The sequence below is a fragment of the Balaenoptera musculus genome, chromosome 3, assembly GCF_009873245.2.
Source record: "Balaenoptera musculus isolate JJ_BM4_2016_0621 chromosome 3, mBalMus1.pri.v3, whole genome shotgun sequence".
NCBI classification, from domain to species: Eukaryota; Metazoa; Chordata; class Mammalia; order Artiodactyla; family Balaenopteridae; genus Balaenoptera; species Balaenoptera musculus.
Window position 1 is genome coordinate 114,707,695 of NC_045787.1, and position 9,318 is coordinate 114,717,012.

The 9,318-nt window shown below is 38.5% G+C and overlaps 1 long non-coding RNA gene across 1 annotated transcript in view; it reads left to right on the forward strand.

Annotated features, from left to right (window-relative positions):
• Positions 1-3,948: 3,948 nt before the first annotated feature.
• The window catches only part of LOC118891858, a 79,084-nt gene continuing 73,714 nt past the window's right edge, over positions 3,949-9,318 (forward strand). Inside the window, exon 1 of the long non-coding RNA XR_005019195.1 lies at positions 3,949-4,053. This is a non-coding gene — a long non-coding RNA (uncharacterized LOC118891858). The remainder of the gene's footprint in view (positions 4,054-9,318) is intronic.

Here is a 9,318-nt window from a genome sequence, read left to right on the forward strand (position 1 = left end):
GGGACGCGCGGTTTAAATTGCGTCTGAGAAATCTCAAAGAAGCGCCTCGCACTTTGCTGCTTCATAGCTAACGAAGCGCTCGGGCCTGAGTGCGTCACGGCTGCGCGGACTAGTGTTCAGACGCTCGGCCAGGGTGTCCGGATTAGGAAACTTCTCCTGGGTAGTCCGGCACCCCGACACCCGCAGGGGCAAAAGAGGCACGTTCCTTCCCGCCCCAGGGCTGAGGGGTTCTCTTTGGACCTGGAACTTTATGGGGTGGGGTGTGGAGAAAGCAGGGGCTGTCTGAGGTTGGAGACCTGAGGTATCTGATGCCATGAATGGTTTGGTCTGAGCTGTTGAGAGTGGAGGTGGGGAGAGTGTTGAAGCAACGTGGGCAGCTGTCTTTTTGAGTTAGGAGTTGTAGTTGGCTACTTTATGTCTCCACCTTAGCTGGAGTCATTCAAATATTTGGGCCTAAACTGTGTGCCAGGCCCGGTTTTCATGAGGAGACCCGAACAAATCACAGTGCCTACCTTCGTGGAGCTCTTAGTTTAGTTGGATTTATAGCCGTTTGTGATTTTATACGTTTGTGTAAGAAAATAATTGCACAAATACATAAGTACTTCAAAATGGTGTGAGAGTGCAATGAATGAGGAGTGAGTGAAAACTCTAGAATGAGACCCAAAGGGTGAACAGGAGTTTGTCAGGAGGGAGCATAGCACATTTGAGGAACTGCAAAAGCTGGTGTGCTGGAGCAGGGTCAGTAATTTGAGAGATAATTGTAGCTTACATTAGGGTGATGACAGTGCAGATAGAAGTGAATGATATTTGAAGGTTAGAATGGATAGGACTGGATGATGGGTTGGATGAGGAGGAAGAGCAAGAATGACGACGGCCAGAGTACTGAAATGGTTTCCTTTACTGAGATGGGCAAAATGAGGAGCAGGTTGAGGGGGATTATTGAAAGTTTCATCTTGTGCTTATTAAATTTGAGATTGCTTATGAGACATGCCAGTGGTGCTCTCAGGCGGTTGCATTTGTGTGAGCTTTGAATCCTTTTTGCATGTTACCTCAACTTTGTCCACACCTTGGAAATGGGGCTTTTACCCCCATTTCATACATTGGGAAGCTCAGGCAAAGAAAGGTAAAAGGGAGTTGCTCAGGGTGAGGACATGGAGGGCAAGTCTTCTTTCCCCCAGCAAATGAATTCCCAGAGTGGAATCTCTTCTTTAGGTTCCATTTTGTAATTTTCAGCATATGTTAACTCATAATATTTATTGTACTTCTACTGTGTGCCATTCACTGTGCTTAGTAATGGGCCTTCTTAAATAGTCATAAACACTGCTTACTGACTGGTTGTCTACCATGTCCTTTGATTTTCCCTACTTCACTCCCTTTGCCCCAATTCCTACTTTTTATGCTAGGTTGCCTTGATTTTCTTTTCCTGCTCATTTTTATGTTTATAGTGTTGCTTCAGGTCCATGTGTGATGGCTTTACAGGCTTTCTAGACTAGCTCACAGGCTTTTCTTTGTGATTCATGCTGAAGTAAGCATGGTGACATCCCAGATAGAATTGCTGTTTGTTAACCTTTGAATCCTTGAAATTCGGTGATTACCAAGATATGCAACTTGTTTTTTTTTTTAATTTTTATTGGAGTATAGTTGACTTACAATGTTGTGTTTCTGCTGACAGCAAAGTGAATCAGTTGTACATATATCTACTCTTTTGTAGATTCTATTCCCTTATAGGTCATTACAGAGTATTGAGTAGAGTTCCCTGTGCTATACAGTAGGTTCTTATTAGTTATCTATTTTATATATAGTAGTGTGTATATGTCATTCCCAGTCTCCCAATTTATCCCTTTCCTCCCCTTTCCCCCTTGGTAACCATAAGTTTGTTTTCTACACCTGTAACTCTATTTCTATTTTGTAAATAGGTTCATTTGTACCATTTTTTTTAGATTCTACATATAAGTGATATAATATTTGTCTTTCTGTGTCTGACTTACTTCACTAAGTATGACAATCTCTAGGTCCATTCATGTGTCTGCAAATGGCATTATTTTGTTCTTTTTTTATGGCTGAGTAATATTCCTGCAATTTCTTTCTTAGAATATTCTAAATCCAGGCAGTTTAACTGTAGCCCTAAAAGCTTACTTGCCTAGTTGCTGCAAATTCACCATCTCTGCACTTAGAGTTGGAAATCAGTGTGTTAGAGACAAAAGCTGGCATGGATCTCTAGTAGAAGAGATTTGGGAGGAATAGAACAGGGATGCTATTTCCTTTGGCAAGGAGGAGGCCATGAGCATTCAGTGTTCAGGAGGAACCTACTGTAATATAACGGTGATAAAGATTTTTTTCAAAATGCAGAATATATAACCTCTCTAGGCACAGGTTGTCCTCTGAAAAATGAAGGATTTGTTCTTGATGACCTCAGAACTTTTCCCCCAGCTCTAACATTAGGTAATAATTTTAAATATGGGGTATAGGTGACATTCCTAGTAAATAGGTGGGGATTCAGGGGAAAGGAGAGGGATGGATTGTTTTGATGTTGAAAACACCTATAGCAGCTTGAGAACAAAGTGCTGTTAGGTACAGAATGAAATAATTGGTTGCTAATGTGGAGGCCAGTTTAGGAGTATCCAAGTTGGAGAAGGCGGGAAGGGATGGTTGTGGAAAGGTTTGCTAAGGCAAACCCATAGCTCTTCTGGAAGTCAATGGGGTTGTTAAAAGAATTCTGGAGCTAGGAAGTCTTAGTGTTGAGGCTTCACTCTCCTCCTTACCTTGAACAAGTCACTTCTTAAATCTTGCAGAATCTCAGTTTTCTTGTCTGTAAAATGGGGATCCCATCTATTTTGTTGGGACTATTGTTGGATTGAATAATTTGTGTGAAGTTCCTAGTACCATCTACAGCAAGCATGTGTCACCAGTGAATTTTAGTTCTCTTTTTAGTTTTTCCTAATTTGTTCTGTCCTCTTCTGCTGTTTTCTATACTCTTTCTATTGAGGATCTGTGACACTACTCACTTCATCATTCTCTAGCAGAAAATAAGTTTGAGAAACTAAAGGAAGAACAGATCCAAAGTACAATTCTTAGGGATTTTTTCCTTCTGGTGGAAAGAGGGGACCAGTAAAATAGGTCTGTGGGATATTATCTGCTGCTTCTATGGCTGGTGTGTTAATGATTGTTAGAAATTTAGAACTTTTCAGAGTTGGAGTTTAAAATATTGGGTATTTATAACCCTAACTATATTAGTAGAATGGATGACGTTTTCCTAGGTATCTTAGTAACTGCGTGTGTTTTCCCTAACCCCGTCCATCCATCAAAGAGTTACATATAGTATGTTGTTCAAAAAGAAAAAAAAAATGTTTCTGTGCCTAGAAAAATAAAAAAGTTTGAAAAATCTCTGGATTAGACTATCTCTAAAGTGCTTACAGGTTCATGAAGTAGAGGTCAATAATGTGTAGTCTGCCCTCAATTCTTGGCTGTACTTAAGCATAGTGAATTTAAGGACTGCAGTTCTGTAGATTCCATCTTTAAATAAATAAAAAAATCTTACAGTAAGTAAAAGTCTATGAAGAAGACCTATATGGTACAATATAAAACTCAAAGGATTGAAGATTTGTGTAAATTGACATAAGGCACAGTTGCTTAATTGTGGAGTGCAGATGTGTGTGAAAGTGACTTGAAATGGGCCAGTGTAAGGTATCATTTCCTCCCCTGTGGACACCTAGTGGTGAAATGTAACCTTTCAGTGGGAAGGGGGACTACAACTAAGGAATGACAGCAGTTTCCTCTCTAGATAACCAAACATCTTTACACTAATTTGTAGCCTTGTTAAATTAAGCAGATATGGACCATTAAATGCTTTACCTTATAATGATTTCCAACTTTAAGAAAATGCACATAGAGAACTTTTTTTCTCATTCTTTCAGCTCTAGAAAAAATTTTTTTTCTTTTTTTAGAATCCTTGTTCTAGGGAGCACTCACTAGCTGGAGTAGGTCTTCCCATAACACGAAAGAATAATTAGCAGAGTGAGATTGAGCCATGCCATTGGACCACCTGGGGAGGAGGTAAGTGCTTAATGTTTCCAGTGCTGCCTGTCTTGACTCAGTAGAGATCCTTGTAGAATAGCTAGACAGATGCTAATCTTTTAGTTCAATTCCGTAAATACTTACCGCGTACTAGTTTTCTGTCTAGCAGAGTGCTGGGGTAAGTGCTGAACATTCTTCTTAGAGGTAGTGCAGTCCTTAAATTTATGGTCTTTTTTTAGGGGAGAAAAGATATAGGAATGTTAAACAGATAGATAACTGTATAAAAGAAGTAGCTGTTTATAGGACTGAGGCAGAAATGAACAAATTGAGCCTGAAACACTTTGCTATATCAGTAAGAAAGGAAAGGAACAAGACTACTGGGGGTCTTTTTTTTTTAAGTACTTTTAATACCCCGATAGACTTTTTGTTTTTTTATTGAGGTATAATTGACGTATAACATCATATTAGTTTCAGCTATACAACATGATTCGATATTTGTATATATTGTGAAGTGATCACAAGAAGTCTAGTTAAAATCTATCACCATATATAGTTAAATAATTTTTTTTCTTGTGGTGAGAACTTTTAAGATTTACTCTCTTAGCAACTTGCAAATATGCAATATAGTATAATTAACTACGGTCACCATATTATACATTACATCCCCAAGACTGATTTATTTTATAACTGGAAGTCTGTATCTTTTTGATCCTCTTCACCCATTTCACTCAGCCCCTGTCACTCCCACCCCGTCACTCCCACCCCACCCCCAACCCCACCTCTGGCAGCCACCTATCTGTTCTCTGTATACATGAGCTTGTTTTTTTCAAGACTCCATATATAAATGAGATCATACGGTATTTGTCTTTCTCTGTCTGACTTATTTCACTTAGCATAATGCCCTCAAATTCCATCCATGTCATCACAAACAGCAGGAATTCATTTTTTTTAATGGCTGAATAGTATTCCATTGTATATATACAGCACATCTTCTTTATCCATTCATTCATCAGTGGACTCTTAGGTTGTTTCCATATCTTGGCTACTGTAAATAATGCTGCAGTGAACATGGAGGTGCATACATCTTTTCAAATTTCTGTTTTTGTTTTCTTTGGATAAATACCCAGAAGTAGAATTTCTGGATCCTATGGTAGTTCTATTTTTAATTTTTTGTGGAACCTTCATACTCTTTTCCATAGTAGCTGCACCAGTTTACATTTCCAGTCATAGTACACAAGTGTTCCCTTTTCTCCACATCTATGCCAACACTTGTTATTTCTTGTCTTTTTGATAATAGCCATTCTACAGGTGTGAGGTGATACCTCACTGGGGTTTTGATTTACATTTCCCTGATGATTAGTGATGCTTAGCACCTTTTCATGTACCGTTTGGCCATCTGTGTGTCTTTGGAAAAATGTCTATTCATGTCTTCTGCCCATTTTTTGATTATTTTTTTGCTATTGGGTTGTATGAGTTCTTTATATATTTTGGGAACTAACTCCTTACCAGATATATGGTTTGCAGATATTTTCTCCCATTCAGTAGGTTGCCTTTTCATTTTGTTAATGGTTTCCTTTGCTGTGCAGAAGCTTTTTAGTTTGGTGTACCCCCCCCTTGTTTATTTTTGCTGTTATTGTTTTTGATTTTGGTGTCAAATCCCAAAAATCCAATACTGATGTCAAGGAGCTTACTGTCTATGTTATCTTATATAAGTGTTATGGTTTCAGGTCTTAACGTTCGTGTCTTTAATCCATTTTGAGTTAATTTTTGTGTATGGTGTAAGATAATGGTCCATTTTCATTCATTTGCATGTGGTTGTCCAGTTTTCCCAACACCATTTATGGAAGATACTGTCCTTTACTAATGCGGTCTTGTCAAAACTAAGCCAGTAGGAAAAGCCTGCCAAGGCCAAAGTTAGAAGAATTTGAGCATTAATAAGAATAATTGCAGTGAATTGAAGCACATTAAATAAGTTAAAATCCGTGAGTTCACAAAGACACCCAAGAAATCTCACTGGTCTCACCTTTGATTAATACTACAGGTCTAACTCATCCTAAAATCCAGTACATAAAGAAGCCTTTCCCATATGAACTCTACCTCAGGGTAACTAGTTACTTGTTATGAGGGGAAGTTTCTCACTAGAGAGGTATTCCATATAAAAAAATGAAGAAAAGATAGAATAGTATACCTTTAATGAAATTAGAGATCTAGGTAATGATCATCAGTGGCTGCTAACATCACAAAAGAGCCAACCAGAATTATATACCCGCTGATGAACTAATCTTGTCAAAAAGCTTAACTTGAGTCAGACCAAGTGGGGATGGAAGAGAATGTTAAATGACATCATAAGAATGCAATCAGTGAAATGTAGAATGTAGGAGATTACAGGACTACAGGACAGGTGGCACAGTTTCTTCAACAAATAAATTGCAAAGCAGAGGAAAAAGAGGCAAGGAAACCTATAGTTTAAAAGAGACTTAAGGGACATAACCAATATAGGGTATGGCCTTTATTGGCTCCTGACTCTTTAACAGTTGAAAAAGTTATGAGACTTCCCTGGCAGTCCAGTGGTTAAGACTCCACGCTCCCAGTGCAGGGGGCCTGGGTTCAACCCCTCGTCAGGGAACTAAGATCCTGCATGCCACGTGGCGTGGCCAAAAAAAAAAAAAGTTTTTGAAAATATTGGGATAATTTGAACATTCAAGTTTTTGCCATTAAGGAGTTGTTAATTTTTTTCGATGTGATCATATTGTTATATTTTATAGAATAACCTTTTTAGAGTTACAATGTTAGAGTAAAATTATGATTTCTGGAATTTGCTTCAGAATAATCCAAAGGAAGATGGGAGAAAATATTAAAAGCTATAATAAGTTCCTGAATTGAACATTAAAAAATTGAAAAATAAGAGTGTAAGAATTTGAGTGAAACAGCCAGTGTGGGCTGAATGGGGAAGGCTTCATAGAAGAGGGTAGACCAAGGATACCTAAGATATGGAAAGGCAAGACTGAGGAGATGGCTAAAGGCAAGGGGGACGTGGACCAAGGCGTATGGCTTGAATTTAAGCAGTTAGACTAGTAAGGTAGATTGGTTTCCCATTTAGGAAATCTGTGGTTCTTAACCTTTTGGTCACAGATTCCTTCAAGAAATCAGTAAAAGCAATGGACCGTTTCCCCAGAAAAATTAATATTTGCAGTCTTGCATTTTATAATCAGTGGTTTATGGACCCCCTGAAGTCACTCACGGGGACTCCCCACTTCCCAACCATTGCCCCAAATCTCTACCCTCTGGGTCAGGGGCTCCAAGAACCTGTTTAAGAGCTTACGGTTTAGGTGGAACATTTCCTGTTTCCTGGGATCTCACTCAGCTTAATTATTAAAGGTTGGTTCAGCTGCAGTATTCTCTTTAGTGTGAAGATAGATTTCCATTTCCTGACTTACCGCAGCAGAAATGGGATTGATGGTACATTGTAATTAGGTTTAACAATATGAAATTGGTGATATTCAACTGTTTTTGACCTACTAAAATGGCTGTTTCAATGGTTCTTTCTGTAAATGCTACATTACCTCCTTCACAGGTTGAATAATGTAGGTTGCCTTATAGCTCCTCTATTTAGGGCTTTCACTCATTTCATTGTTCTTCTGATACCAGAGGAAGGAAAGGTAGAGACATAGCCTTAACAAAGCAGCCTTAGGACTGGAGAATGGAGTCACAGTGGTATCTGAAATAGTGAAGGGTCTTTGCTTGAAGCAGTTTATTTTCAAATTTTGAGTTGTCTCTTTACTCCCTATCTTCTCATGTACCATTTGTAAGGACTTGCTTTTCTCTTTACTGCTCCTTCTTGCTATAGAATCCCTAGTATAAATGTTATACTTAAAATTAAGCCATCCCCACAGATTACTTATTAAAGGTTATCTTAAGAATGAAGTGTGGAGCAAAGCACAGAATTGATATCTTGTTTTCCCTGGTAATTGATGCATTGATTAAGACACAAGACTTACGTAGTATCCCTACCAATAATGTGTACATGACGCTGAGCACAAGGAAATCAGCAAGTGAATCTGAACAAAGGGCTCTTCTGTAAAACAAATGGCCTGTACCCTTCAAAACTATCAACATCATGAAAAGACAAAAAGGCAAAGGAACTATTCTTAGGAAAAGGAACTAGAACTAAATGCCATGTGCAATCTTTGATTTGACCTTAGATGAAAAAGTTGAGACAATCAGGGAAATTTTTATATGGACTATATATATGGTAGTAGTATATCAGTGCTAAATTTCCTGTATATATATAATATTTGCGGGGAGAACGTTAAGAGTGCTGAAACATTTAGGCTGAAGTGTCATGATGTTCAGAAAACATTAATAGAGTGAACACACACAAGTGTGAGAGTGCAAATGTGGCAAAATGCTAATTGAATCTAGGTGAATGGTGTTTTATGTGTGTTCATTATACCGTTCTCTTAATTTTCTAAGAATAGGTTTGAAATAAAAAGTTGAGTAAAAACTCCACTTGGGTAAATTTTTTCAAGAGAGTCAGCAACAGAATTGGACTTTTATACCTAGGAAGTATAAAAGAGGGTTGCGCATTTATTCTGGTCATTGGTATTCCCCCTTTGCTGGCCCAGGAATACCTCAGGCCACATTTTTAGTCCTCTAAACATTACTATTAATTTCTCCTTGAATTCTTTTCCTAATTAAGACTTATCTTTTACCAGTTAAGTTCTAATTTCTGGGTTTAGTTTGTTGCCCCTAGAACTCTTGACAGATGAGAGTATAATCTATACATAAAAATTAAGGCCTTTCTCTCTCAAATGGAGAAACCAAACCACCCAAGAGTTTTGGACAGTGGGAGAGACTGATTTGACAAAAGATTTGAGTGCTTAAGTGCTAAGCATTGTTCTAATGTTGGAAAATAGCAATGAACAAGTTTCTGGCCTCTTGAAACTTAAAATGGTGGGTCTTAGTCCGTTCAGGCTGCCATAACAAAATAACACAGGCTGGGTAGCTTATGAACAAAATTTATATTGCAGTTCTGAAGGCTGGGAAGTCTGAGATCGGGGTGCCAGCATGGTCAGGTGAGGGCCCTCTTCCAGGTCATAAACTTAAACGTGTCCTCATATGGTGGAAGGGGATCAGGGATTTCTAGAGCCCTTTTTATTGATCTACCACCTCCCAAAGGCCCCACCTCCTAATACCATCACCGTAGGAGTTAGGATTTCAACATAGGGATTTGGGGGACCTAAAAATTCAGACCATAGCAATGGGGGGAAAGACAAATTAGGTGGTAATAACTGCTGTGGAAAA